Source organism: Lepisosteus platostomus, chromosome 26 (assembly GCF_059453375.1).
Source record: "Lepisosteus platostomus isolate fLepPlt1 chromosome 26, fLepPlt1.hap1, whole genome shotgun sequence".
Lineage (NCBI taxonomy): Eukaryota > Metazoa > Chordata > Actinopteri > Semionotiformes > Lepisosteidae > Lepisosteus > Lepisosteus platostomus.
This window is the reverse complement of record NC_142636.1, coordinates 11851698-11864336: the sequence shown is the minus strand read 5'-3', so window position 1 is coordinate 11864336 and position 12639 is coordinate 11851698. Positions and strand designations below refer to the sequence as shown.

The following is a 12639-nucleotide window of genomic DNA, read 5'->3' as shown; positions in this document are numbered from 1 at the left end:
CACACTGTCCTGTCTGTTTCTCCATTTCAATATACACTATACACTTTGTAAAAATGCAAAGGAAAAGGAGGAAATGACCAGATCCAGATTTTTTCGTAACCCCGATAAAATAAGAACAAACGCCAACAATTGGAATGAGATTGCATAGTGTCTTTCTTAAAACAATTGTAAAAATGTTCAACTGTAATCACGCTAGTATTGTGTAGAACGAAGCCATATTCATCATAAATTGATTGCAAATAAACGAGTCACATTTATTTACACCTCTTCGTATTCTCATAAAACCCAACTAAAACACAGCTACAGTAACATTCTGCTCTTTGGAAGTTTATTGGTGGCATCTGGTACTATGTACTATAGGAGCCTCAGAAGATTTCTTATTTTCCTCAAGTATAAAAAAGGAAGTAACACATGGAAGTCATTCAGTAGCGGCATCTATCATCTGGTTTAAGTTAGAGAGCTCTCGGAAGATTCTCCAATAGTACGGTAAAAGCTTCAGATATGTAAGTATATCTTGCCACCATGGCCAGTAAGAAGTGATTTGTGTGTCAGTTGGAGATCTCCAACACAGACTGACATCTTCAGGATGTACTTGAAAAGCACTGTAGTATTCAGTGCCCTGTACATGAATAGAGAGCCAGCCTTACAAACAGGTGGAGGCTGAGGGCAAACCACAAAAATGGATGACTAAAATTTGCCAAAATATATCTAAATAACAGTTGGAACCATGTCTTGAAGTCAAATGAAACGAAAACTGGGCTTTTTGAACATGCTTATCAGCGCAATGCTTGGTGTATACAAGCTGTATTTTCTGTTGAAACAAACACTCATGACTGCTGTTAAATGTATTAGAGGTCATTTATGATTTGGGGCTTTTTTGCATTTCCTGGAAGCCTTGTTAAGATAGGAGGAATCTCACAGAAAGAAGGCAGTTCACAAATGGGAAGAAAGTGCAATTTTGCCTAGAGAGGAATGGTCAGAACTCCTCTCTGAGACGTATCAGAGCCATTATAGCACAGGAGTAATCCCTGCAGAGCAATATTTACTAACACAAACTGCTGCACTCAATTAATTAATGTATTATATAGAATTATTTTTTGACAAATACAACTCTTTCTGAGACAATTAAAATACGTTTTTTTTTCTGAAGGATGCGTCCAATCTGCAAACCTTTGATATATCCTGTTTTTTATTCTTATTCCATGGGGCGTATGAATAAATCTGGAATGGACTGGGCATTTAAGTGTTCATGTAGTGGTAGCTAAATATAAAAAAGTACACAACAGTATTCCACTTTCTTCATAAATATTTTATGCGTCAAAGTCCTTAACTTGGTGACTTACAGAGGGTTATGCAACAGTTTTAACATGCTTGTTCTAACTAGTTTTAACTCTTGTTCTAAGTCCTGAGCTACTCCCAGGGGGCGCTATTGCCTGGCAAACCAAGGATAATTTGCTTATCTGATTTAACACACCCAGTTTCAGTTCTTCATGGGATCTCAGCCCACCAGGCTCATATCTGTGATGTCTGAACAATAGGGCTAAATGTGCAGTTTGAATGCATACTCATGATATCTGAATCAATATTCTCATCAGTGTGCCATTCTAATTAGTTAGGGAACCCTGTGTGTTTGAGGCATCTCCCAGATTAAGGAGCAGCAGGGTGCAATCTCAGTGACATACTGATACACATTGAGAGCCACCACATTCCTAGTTTGTAACATAGTAACAGTGAACAAATGTTCACTAGGACAAGTACACAAGAGCTCACAAATTACACACACTCTATTTCTATGCTTACACTGTGGCTACAGTCGGGTGTAATTGCCTAGGATGCCCATTAGCTTCAGGAGAAATGGACTCAGTTCAACGTGCTTGTAGTGACACAGTGTTCTTTCGTTTAATAAAACTTTATTTTTAGACCACTCACATCTTTTGCTGTATACAACAGACAATTGGTAGGTAAAACAATGCTCTTTATTTACAGTATAGTGACTACAGAACAAGAGAGCTATAAAAACAAAAATCTTGCTTTTCCAGGCTATAACTAACTCTTTTTGACTATGCCAGGCGGTTAAGTTGCTTACTGGATTCAAAGCCAAACACACTTTGTTTCAATTTACAACTGTCTCAAAGGCCCATACTTTATTTCCTTTCCTCTCTGGTGTGGTGAGAGAAGTTTTGTACACAACCATATGGGATTTCAATATAACTACATTTAGCTAGTGAAACTAAATTCAACTGAAATTAAGTTCAATTAAAAAATTAACAAGAAACTGTAAAAATACTACAAACAGAAAACGTAAAACAGGGACCTGCAACACATCATCTCAGTAAATAACTCCAGAGCGCAAGTTCAATGCTAATGGTTGTTGGGGTTGGTGTTGAAAATGTAGACTACAGCAGGTAACACAAGGTAGGCCTTTGATCGTCCCATAAAAAGGCAGAAATGAAACAGTGTTTCTCAGGACTGGAAACATGACAGCAGATGTTACAGGTATACTTCAAAATTTATCTCCCAGAAAAAGAGATAAAAGTACAGACTACAGAAAACACTCAGCAGTCCAAACAGTACACTTCCGCGGGTATGCTGACTGTTTACAGATAGGCAAAAGGAAATTCACAAAGGACATATTTGAAAGGGAAGTAACTCCTAGTTGGACTCTCAGCTATACAACTCTTCACTATATGTGACTTCCTCATAAACCTTTGATCACCTTGTTAATTCAAGATTATTACATGACTTGCCACCATGTGTCCCGAGATTCAGACTCTAATTGATTGGATTCAACTGCAATAGTGTACCTATCCTCAGAGAACAAAGCTTCAACAAGTCAGATAAGCACTGAAAAAAGAGCAGATTGCATGCAGCTGAAGAGATACACAAAGCAAGAATGGCCAGCGACAAAAAGCCAAGGAAATGGCAAAATATTCCCTCCCCTACTGGCCAAAACAGACGGATATACACATAGCAGATGTGCTGATGAAGACAGACAGATTTGTACAGTAATTTTGAATCACTTTAGATAAAAGATGCTGGCAAAACTCCATGAAGAACATCAGGGAACAGACAAAGCCTTAGTAAGAGCAAGCAAATGCTTCTGGTGGCTTTGACTGGAGAGAAATAAATTATGTTGCAGCAAAGGAATACTGGTCTAGGTTCACTGAACTTGAAACCTACCATCATTAACCACATCAAAGACGACCGAGAAGAGCAGATTTGCTCAATTTGGCGTGCCAGAGATGCAGAGATCACAAGTCTCAGTTTGTGTCTTCTGCATTTGCTAACTCTGCAGCACATTACAGCTTTGTTCACAGCAGAGGCAGAGAGAGGTATAAAAACTATAAAATGCTTCTCACTCAGAACATTATCTTCAGAAAGCATTGAAGTACATGGAGCTGATGGGGAGGAGGATAAGTACACAAGTTCCAACTCCACCTCAGCAGCTCAAGTCAAAGGCCAAAGCTCAGATCTTAAAGACAGAAAGGTAAGAGTTTAAAGAGGGAAAATGAGAACAGTACAGCAAATACAGGAATGCAAGAATTACCAACAGATTCAAATTACGTTGAGACTAAATAGGATAACCTAACCTAACTTTCAGAATGCAGTCTATTAATGAAAATATGCAGTAAAGGAAAGGTTTTTTTTTTTAGTAAAGGGTGAAATGCTACAGTGTGAAAGAACTAATCAAATTGTTGATGTCAGGGGGCTTCTGGAAAGGAACAAAAGGTTAATGGGTTACATATCCATCTATCCATTTCCTATCCTCTTTTCCAATTCAGTGCCATCAGGAAATGGTTACAAGGCAGGGTACACCCTGGATGGGACACCAGTCCATTGTAGTGCAGACGCCCTCACACCGCGGCTAATTTTCCCAGAATCCTGGACCCACACAACTACTAGGTTCCTTACCTACCAAGAGGCTATGAGATACACAAACTCTGCACTTTGATTTTGACATTTTTGCTCCGCTCATTGTTATTTTATCTGGTCTCACTGTTATTTACAGTATCTAATTACTGGTGTGTGTTTAGGATGGTATGAATGTTGGGTGGATGCTGTTTATTACGATTGTATTTGTTTTGTCTTTTAATTGTATGGGCTCACCAAACCAAACTCTGTGAAGCTGGTTGTTATGGCAATAAAGCACTGAACATACAGTAAACGTGAACATGGGGAGAACGTACAAACTCCACACGGATAGCACCCCACCACCCAGGACCACAGTTCTGTGAGGCAGCAAAGTTCTCCCAGAGATCATTTGTTGTCAGTGTAAATGTGGGAGTAAAACATCACAGTGAGTCCAGTAACATTAGAGGTGTTTCTGTTTCCTTTTCTTATCCAGCCTTGTGAATTTCACTGCTTGGGTAGAACTCTCAGAACTGTTTTTGTTGTGTTATGCATTGTCTGTGGAAGGTCATGCAGGGAAGGCCAGTTTGTGAGTTTGTTTCCTCAATTAGCTCTTGAGCAGACACTTTGCATCTATATATTCATATTTATAGATTGCAATTCATTCTGGATAGGGTAGCATCTCAGTGAAGTTAAGTACTGTAAAAGTCTGAAATGAAAAAGAAATGAAGCTTCTTTATCTCTGTCAGATATTTGCCATGATGACTCATATGACTCAAGTTGTACAGTCCTCTTGTTTGGAGGATAAATCAATTTTATTACAAAGAGCAGCCACATTCCTGTAAGCCTCACCCCAAGGTGTTTCACGGTCAGTCAAGTTACAGCACAGCACTGCGGCACAGCAAAAATGTGTAATCCTTCCGAATCTTTGCCGTGGTAAATATGCACATTTGTGCAGCTTTCCCATGGAATTGCCAGGCTTCAGCCAAACACTGAAATTGCTTTGATGTGGTTTCTAGTTTGCACAATGCTTTATTGAACCTCTCTGCTTTACCATGATTTTACCAACCACATGACCTTTATCCTTCTGGAGCACTATCATATGGTACCCCAAACTGCAGTATACTAAAACATTAAAAAGAAATCTAAGTTGAATCTTTAATAAAATAAGATGTATTCAAATGTTCAATTTACTGGGAAGCTAAAGAAAACTGATATTTTCTTAATCGAGATATACTGTAAGTTGGCAAATGGTTTCTGAGTCTCTAATGATGTGGGGTAAGAAATCAGTGTCTCAGTGCATAAAGACACAAAGAGTAGGCAGTCTATAGAAGACTGTATAAGACTAACACACCAGCCGGAGAGGACATAGGTTTGAGAATAACAGTGATATGGAGTGGTGCCATACCATTAAGGATTTAATATTAGTATTAATATGTAATATGGCTATGATATACCATTTTTGTGGTTTCCTAGGTTTTACTCCTCTTCTGCCATGGTATACTGTACCACTGGGTGCAACCAAGTAAAAATGTCTTTCAGAGAGAAGTCACATGAATTCGAAAGCTGGGAAACTCTGCAAATGCTGTGTTTTTACAGGTCACAGTATAAGCATGCAAAAACCTGGCAAACTGCACTAAAAAAGAGTTATTAGTCACACTGATGATAGGAAGTTTCTGTTAGTACAGTTCTAACTTGTTCTCCATGACACCAAAGGGGGAGTAGATATTGAAGAAGTCTGCTTGCCACTGTACAGAAGGCAGGAAGTCACACTGCAATTCAGCAAAGTTTTGAAATTAATATTAATTTGTTTTGAAATAAGCGATTATCAGGAGAACACAAAATTGTATACTCCATGGTGCCCTGAATCCAAGCACTTTTGTAAGAAGGTTTTACAGCTAGATTAACAGTAATCTAATGAGGCAGTAGGTTCTGTACCAGAGAATAAGATACAGTTTCTAGAACGTCATTAACTTATCAAAGAATCTTCTTTATGCACATATGTGCAATGGATAATGTACAGATTGAGGGAGAAATAATGCATAATGTAACAGCTTAAGGCAGTATCATTTAAAGTGCTTCTCTGTTTCAGAACAAAGCCAAAAGTAGTACAATAGACAGGGACTAAAAGAGACCAGTGGTAATTCACAATGACATGCCAGCAATAAAGATGAAAAAGTTGGGGTGGTTGTTTGTTCCTTATGGTGCTTGAACAACAGGGCACAAGCCAGAGAACAAAGAGAAAGGTTATAGAGTGCAATGTTCTCTAAACTTTTATCGCAGTATGGTGTTAGATGTTTTTTTTCACTTGGGGGGCAATTTGACTGAAGGGCACATGAATAAATGACTTAAGACAAGAGAGGATCATTACTCTGCGATTTGATTTTTGTAATTTGATGGTTAATTTAGAGAGCAGATGGGCAGCAGATAGACCCTGTAATACACTGACATAATAAGCCACTTGCTGTGAAAGAGACTGGCTAACAAAGGTGTCTGGTTACAGCAGCCTGTGGGACCTGAATAACCGGTCAACTAACAAAAAAAGGAAAAAAGCTTTTCTTTTTGGCAAAATGCTTTAGTGTTTTGTATTTCAGACTTCATCTCCTTTTTTCAGGGACAGCTGCAAGAGGCTACAAAGCATTTCTGAAAAAAGGAGTAGAGAAACAAAGCCAATAATAGGTAATGAACTAACAGGTTAATGTCATGTGAGATGCCTGTCAACCACTGTCTTCAGAATTTACATTGTACAGTATCCAAGATATCATCTGGGTTACTAGTATAGAACTGATATAGAATAGCTGATGTGTGGGGAGCGTTCTGGAGCACTATGGCTGCTATTACACCATCCAGGTGAGGCTGCACACTAGTGGTGGTGGAGGGGATCCCCATTACCTGGAAATCGCTTTGAGTGGAGTGTCCAGAAAAGCACTATAGAAGTATAAGCAATTATTATTATTATTATTATTATTATTATTATTATTATTAAAAGAGATGTATTCACAATCCTGCTTGCTTACAATGTAATAGGGCTTTTTCACATCACCAGAGGTTTAATTGCCTCGTTCTGAATCGCAGACTAAGGTGTTCCGCAAAATCTCTCTGCAGTCTGGATATTTTTTTATTTCAATTTTAATAAAAGTGTTGTACAGATACTATTGATTTTAGCCCATTCCTACTTGAGTGCCTCCTGTTCAAATTACAGTTATATAATTAAAATTATCAGAGAATGTAATCTGATCATCTGAAAAAAGAGGCAAGTTTTCCTCAATTTCACTGACAGCCTCGCTGAGTACTGGTCCTGCAGGATTTGTGAGCTGTATTGCATTCTCTGCAGGAAGAGCCATAAATCACCTCGCCAGATGTGTTCGTCTGTGCTGTGCAATAAAGCCACATCCTGACAGGCTGCTTCTTTTACGCCTGTGTGTGACATTAGAATTTCCTCACTGGCTGGCCAATGGGGAATCAGTGCCAAAAGACCCTGGAAAGGTGACTGTTAATGGAGTGACACTAGTGTCATAAACAGCCTGGTTAAAGAGGAGGAGTTAGCAGGAATTAGAAATCTCTCCAGATCAGTGGAGGCCAGGATTGGTTGTGGATTGGATTCATAGAAACCTTAAGGTTCTCCAGTTCTCTTTAACTCCTCAATTCTTAAGGAACAAGAAAAACAGCCAAGCGACCAAATACTCAGTTCCATTAAGAGTCTGAGAACACAGATGAACAGAAAGAGATAAGCCCCCATGGTCTTGAGAGCCAGCCAATCAGGAATCAAATCCAGCTCTTCCATGGTGCTCTCTTATGCAACGATGGCCAACCCCAAACCTCAAGATCTATTTGATCACTTGGAATGTTTTTTTTTTATCAGGTCTTTTGAACAATTTTAATTACTTTAAATGCTAATAAAAACAATTTCCAGACGATTGGTGGTGCTCTATGCCAATTATATACTGTAACAGTCCAGTCTTCAATATCTTGAAGAAGACAACATACTAACCACTTTAACAACTTAGTAAAACAGTTTAATTTATAGAAGAAAGTGAGCAGCATATTAACAATTTCACCAACATTAAACAATGTATTTGATCAAATTTATTTAAATTTTAAAATATTTAACCATTCCTAACACTGTTAAAAAGAACCAAAAAAAAACTGGGCTGTGAATATCATTCCTATGTTACAGAGATAGGCAGTTTCAGTTTTTCAGAGTTTTATACTTTCAGATAGCATCTATCTAAAACCCAGACAGGTGCTATAATTTTTTTTATCTTGATTATTTATTTGGAGAAGTAATTAAGATGAAAGGTCTCTGCACACTTACAGTCACTCTATCTTATCTTTTCCTAATACCTAATAGATCGAATTCTTCTCTTATTCGGGCCATTTCAACATGGTAAAAAGAGCTTCAGGCCTGCTGCATTGTTTGCCAAGAGGGAAAGGCAGGCTGGCCCATTGAAACAGCTGACTCACTGAGACAGTTATGAGCTAAGGAGGAGCAAGAGACTCAAGAGGGCATGGAGTGCTGACTCCTGAGCAAGTAGGAAAGAATCTCTTTCTGATAAGAGCAGGCCACAGACATCCAGACCTTTTAAAGTTGTGGTGCTGTGCAATTTGCACGTCTCACACATTGCAGTGCAGCAACAGTTTTTATTTATTTAACCAGGGCATGCAGGTTGCTTTCTTAAAACCTTTTTCTTAATTAACCTTAATATTTTCTTACTGCTCCTGTAGCTTTACCATGAGTTGTGCTCCTTTATTCTGATCCCCACAGTTTGTATCATGGTTTACTATGCATACTTTTTTATCATGTTTACACCAGGCTTTATTACTGTTTTTCTAATTCCGATATCAAACAGACTTTTTTATCTTTTTCTGGTAAAGCGACACGCGTCCACACAGCTGTAATTAGTACACCCCAACATGTTCTCACTGGATCTATTATTGTACAAGAGACGGTATCCTGGTTCTGGTGGTTCCACACGTCATCCTGTTCTGAATGACCTAGAATGGACTGCTGTTCCATTAGGTCTAACCTGCCTTGCGCCCTCTGTCTACCAGACAGGATTATCACCATACTTTTTATTATTAAATATCATTTGGTTCATGCTTTCAACCAAGCTTTGCAAGGTTCCAATGCATTTATAACACTGTATTGTTGGTACCATATAGTACATACTGTAATACACAGTATTGTCCATAGAAGCACATAATTTACAAAGTGTTACAAAGTGCGGCTGTTTAATAATGCAGGATGCAAAGCAGAAACACAATTAGCGAAATGCAACAGAAAACAAGATGTATATTGTATGTTCAGGCAATACGACCAGATAGGGGGAGTAATGGGTAGACTGTATGAAGAACAGACACATGTGAAGGGACTAGCAGCAGTAATAATAATAATGTTTTTATAGCATCTTTCTCCTCTAAGTCCTTAAGATATAGGAGGGGAACCTCTTCATCCACCACTGAACTGTACTGTGTATTTGTGTGACTCACAGTAGCCATTCTGTGCAAGCTGGCCAGGCTACACAGATCAGGTAGGGATGTGAGGAATTACTTTGACAACTGAGCTAAGGGGGGAATTTACTGTATGTACAGAAGGTTAGGCTGAGCAAGCCAAAAGTAGAATTTGTAAAGGCACTTAACCAAGCACCTACAAACAGTGCCGTGAGGCCTATTATCAGGGGGGGGGGGGTTCTAATTATCCTCAGTGACTCAGTCAGGAATACACAGGAGTGTAAGACATACAGTAGGACATGCTGCATGCAGTGGGAGAGGATTGGACTGGATTAGTCAGGACCATGCTCTCCGCACTGTACTGCAACATTTTTGGCTGTCATTACAGAGGGCGTGGTTGTCTCTCCAGCAAGAGGGAGGACACGATGGAAGCAGTAATGACTCTTAATTGTAATGAGGGTGTTTCTCCTTCCTCCAGTTAAACTACTGTAACTCACCAGTTTCCTCTCTATCTTTCAGACCTTATCATCTTCCTTGTTCCACCCTCATCTTGTTGAACATTGCCCTCGAACCAAGCTGACAGCCCAGTATCCCACATTGTAGAGGAATCACAGGTTCCTGATTCAGAGCAGAAAACAGATAAGCCTGTTCTCACACACTGGACTCCTATCTCTGAGTCATGATAATGGTACACTTCCAGGAGTTAAAAACAGCTCTACATCTCAGACTAGGCCAAAGGAGACACTGTGGTGAGATATGAAGTGGCTGATGCATTCTCACACGCAGCAGAAATCCTCATCTCTTGCAATATTTTAAAAACGTTACTAACTGATATACTGTAAATGTGATCATTCCTACTCTGGAACATAACAAAAACATGTCTTTATCCTGTTATAACAGCGTAGCTTAAATAATATATATATATACCATTGCTTTAAAACACGCTTCTGTGATGTTAAGGTAGAGTTTTTATATTTTAAATGTGTTGTTTTCAGCGAATATCAGTTGTCATATTCACCACTCAGACATAAGCATAAAAGAACACTAGCTATAGTGTAGTTAGATGTGAGTATGCCCTCTGGTCAACACATTGGAAATGTATTTGCACTTTTCAACAGAGCATTAAGTACAAATCAAGCAGTAAGATGAAGAAAAATGACAACAGCCTTAAGATTGTCTCTCATGTTTAGCCAGTGCCTGCACTGATCTGTAACTCAGCAGCTATTCTTATTAACATTTTATTAGGACTGATTAAGCCAGTGCCAATAGACTTTAATAGTTTATTATTGTTCAGTATACAAATGTACAAATTATATTATTGTAAATTATTGTAGGAGTCTGTTAGAAAGCAATTGTTAGCAAGATGGCCACTATAGTGAAAAGTGTGTTGCATTAGGCCTTCACCCTTGACATAAGTCTCAATATATTTTTTTGTGTGTTTGGAGATATACAGGTTTGAAAATGAAGGTGCTCAGCCTGGGCAATTCGTGTGTCACTAAGAGACAGTTCAACCTGGCTTGCTTTGGAAACGGACTACACAACCTTAGCCAGCAAGCAGAAAGTGAATGCAGTTTCAGCACAGGAAGGACTTTTGATCTAAGCAAAACTGAATCAGTAAACGCAAGGTGGAAATTATTTTAAAGGTGCCTACAGATGCCACAGGGGTACATCTGCATTAGAAACTGCCTCAGAAACGCCTGATAACCTTTGTTTGCATTAAAACTGAAATATAGTCACAATGATGTTTAATAACTACTACTCTAAAACTTGATCGCCAAGCTTTTAATCACCACCCTCAAGTAAATTGCTATCGAATCTTTATGCGCCATAGAAGCGTTAGCCTCAATCATTGCTTTCTGGGTGATAGGTTTTTCACGTTACTTGAATGACTGATTTATAACAACAGTTCAGATGACAAGACGCAATCCCATTATCGGTAATCTTGTGACGGGTCTCAATTTAGCAAGGTGCGGAAATTTCGCGTTACCTTTAGATAACGTTATGTTTCTTGTCTCACCAGCTCCGGCCCAGAAACAAGCACAGTCCGCTGACCACCTGTGGGGCGGGGGGCAGTCTCCTCCTCACGTGGAACACCTGCTAGAAACATTACGTCATGCTGTTTGCCAATCGAGACATAAAATCTGAATACGAACTCGGGTTAACTTGAACAAATACTACATTCTCAATTAGCCCATTGTGCCTCTCGCATAGACCGTGAAGAACACACAAAAAAAGCGACAGTTGGAACTCGGGAAATCTGCATTTCTGAACTCTTTTTCCTTTTTTTTATTTGACTCAAATGGATATACTCTAAAAGGTTAAAAAAAATAAAATGTGAGTGGCGTTTTGGATTGCTCGACGTTGGCATTACAGATTAGTAAATAAAACTCCCAATGGATTGCCCGCTAGGGGCTTTTCGTCTAGTTCCCGTAAACCTCCCGAGAGCGTCTCTCTCTCCCCCACCGCCACTTCGCCGGGCAGGCACCAGCTTGCTTCCCAGCTTGAACCCGCCCCCAAGCGAAGTTAAATGACTAATCCACCTGCTGATCAGACTAGTATTAACAGTTCTCTAGAAACGGGTGAAAAAAAAGAAAGTGTGCTCAACCAAGTGAAAATGCAACTCGCTTCGCATTCACGCTGTTGGAGGACAAAATAACAGGGGGGTCCGACTCTCCTACGAAACGGGATAGATTGTTTCTCGTCTGGGAACTTTTCAGAGAGCACCTAAAGTTTGGTTATTTTCTACCCACGCGTATTCTGTTTGGACAGCGGACGCGGAGAGGGTTCACCTCACCTTGACAAAGGGCACCCACCCGCTAAGAGTAAGAGGAGCCGCTTAAAACGACATCCAGTGAGCGTTCCTGAAGGTAAGAAAAAAAAATATCGAGAAAAAAAATGCGATCTGGAAACATTCATCGCATACAGCCTGAAAGAACAAAACGTAAAATATTGGAAGTGTATGTTTTTATTTGCCGGCTGTTTGCTCTCTTTAGACGTGTTCTTGGCTTGTTGGTTTGCCCCTAAAGTTTATTGGAGTTTTTTTGCATAGTTCTATTATAATTACTTTTCTTTATTTTCCTTCTATCGGGTCGTGCGGTGTTTGAACGCAGTGCAGTGATCAACTTATTTGTGTTTGCACCATTCTTATCCCATTATCGTGCAAGCTGGACTCGCAGCCTATCATTATTTAAGCCCGTCTTTATTAAACCGTGGGAACTGAAACTTGCCCACATTAATTAAGGTTGTTTTGACATCAGTCGGTTAGCTGATGAGTCAACACTTTCGGAGCCTTGTTTTAGAACCGCATTTTCTGCAACATGATGCATGCTATATACCTGG

The 12639-nt window shown here is 39.3% G+C and overlaps 1 protein-coding gene across 2 annotated transcripts in view; it reads left to right on the top strand.

Annotated features, from left to right (window-relative positions):
- The first annotated feature begins 11750 nt into the window (after nt 1–11750).
- Nucleotides 11751–12639, top strand: part of phldb3 (pleckstrin homology-like domain, family B, member 3) — a 33768-nt gene continuing 32879 nt past the window's right edge. The window contains exon 1 of one of the 2 annotated variants that reach the window (XM_088621540.1): nt 11751–12167. The gene's annotated coding sequence lies outside the window, so the exon portion shown is untranslated. The remainder of the gene's footprint in view (nt 12168–12639) is intronic. The other variant, XM_088621538.1, reaches the window with a different exon arrangement.